Raw genomic sequence first — 693 nt, 5'->3', positions numbered from 1 at the left:
TTAGTCTGAACTTCACGCTTTCACTATTATATATTTGATATATCGTTATGCCTTATTTTTCATTTTTGTGCTGTTACTTTTGTACATATTTAATATGTGAATAAAGGTCATTATTATTAAGATGTTGGATGGTCCATGTAAAGTAATATTTGGATACCTGTCCATCTTACTGTGCTCACAGAAACTGTAACACTAGAAGTACTGCCAACAATAATTCAAAAAAATTTCCCGCAGAGTGGAGTTTATGTTGCACAATAATTGATTTATCGATTTTCGTATTTTTTTCTGATAATGTAGTTACATTATGTTTTCAATATAAAATGCAGATCAGCTGCGCTTACCATTTGGAATTATAGTTTTTGGCATGATTTCGCTCCACTAGAGGTGACAAGCCGGCTGTCCGGCCGGCGCCGATAGCAGTCAAGCAAGTGCGCTGCTAGGCGGACCGCGGGCGCGCACGAGCTGCATATAGAAATATCATTTACTCTAAAACGGTAAGACCTATCACTAAAATTCTTTCACCAAAAACTTTTGGTGACTATCAGCTACAATACTCCACTAGGTCTGATCTTGTTATACCTCAAAAAAAAATGTTGTCACATTTTTGGCCCGATTTCGCTCCACTGAGGGTTTCCTCCCAGATCCGCCCGTGCCCAAGGCTGCCTCGATCCTTCCATTCATCCCAATCGTTTA

Source organism: Photinus pyralis, unplaced genomic scaffold (assembly GCF_008802855.1).
Source record: "Photinus pyralis isolate 1611_PpyrPB1 unplaced genomic scaffold, Ppyr1.3 Ppyr1.4_LG2, whole genome shotgun sequence".
NCBI lineage: Eukaryota > Metazoa > Arthropoda > Insecta > Coleoptera > Lampyridae > Photinus > Photinus pyralis.
This window is presented reverse-complemented; position numbering follows the sequence as displayed.